This window comes from Austrofundulus limnaeus, unplaced genomic scaffold, assembly GCF_001266775.1.
Source record: "Austrofundulus limnaeus strain Quisiro unplaced genomic scaffold, Austrofundulus_limnaeus-1.0 Scaffold3066, whole genome shotgun sequence".
NCBI lineage: Eukaryota > Metazoa > Chordata > Actinopteri > Cyprinodontiformes > Rivulidae > Austrofundulus > Austrofundulus limnaeus.
Window position 1 is genome coordinate 1 of NW_013955468.1, and position 686 is coordinate 686.

Below are 686 nucleotides of genomic sequence, written 5' to 3' on the forward strand. Positions count from 1 at the left end.
GCTTATATCTCAAAAACTATTCAACATAGGAGCTTCAGATTTATTTATTTATTTATTTATTTATTTATTTATTTATTTATTTATTCATTCCTCTCCTGTCACTTTTTATCTTCAGGGTCCGGCCGGTCCTGTCGGAGACACAGGTGTACCAGGACCTCAAGGACCACCTGGGCCACAAGGACCAAGTGGACGCTCCATCATTGGGCCCCCGGTAGGACATGTGTCCTCCTTGTTTCAGGCTATCTGACTGATGTCTTGATGTTTTTATAAACTCTGACTAAATGTGTTCAGGGTTCTCCAGGAGAGCGGGGCCAGAAAGGTGATCCTGGCCAACAAGGACCACAGGTAATAAAAATCTGTTTAATCTCAGATTTTATTTATGATAACATCATTTACATGCAAATATTTTTTAGCTTTTCTAATTCACTCAAACCAATCAACAAATATATTTTTATATATTTCCTATCATAAAATGCCGTTGTTTAACATTTTAACTGATATTTAACAAAACAACCTTCTGAAAAAGAAGAATGAGTTCTGCCAGTGTGCAAGTTGATATTCAGATTTTTTATTTATTTTTATCTGCAGTTGAATTTTAAGCTGAGTGACCTTTGACCCTCCTGTTTCAGGGAGCTTCTGGAAGACCTGGAGCTCAAGGCAGAGAGGGAGCTTCAGGACAACGAGTG

At 38.0% G+C, this 686-nt stretch overlaps 1 pseudogene; it reads left to right on the forward strand.

Moving 5' to 3' along the window:
• The first annotated feature begins 115 nt into the window (after nucleotides 1-115).
• The window catches only part of LOC106511681 (collagen alpha-1(XIV) chain pseudogene), a 5,155-nt pseudogene continuing 4,584 nt past the window's right edge, over nucleotides 116-686 (forward strand).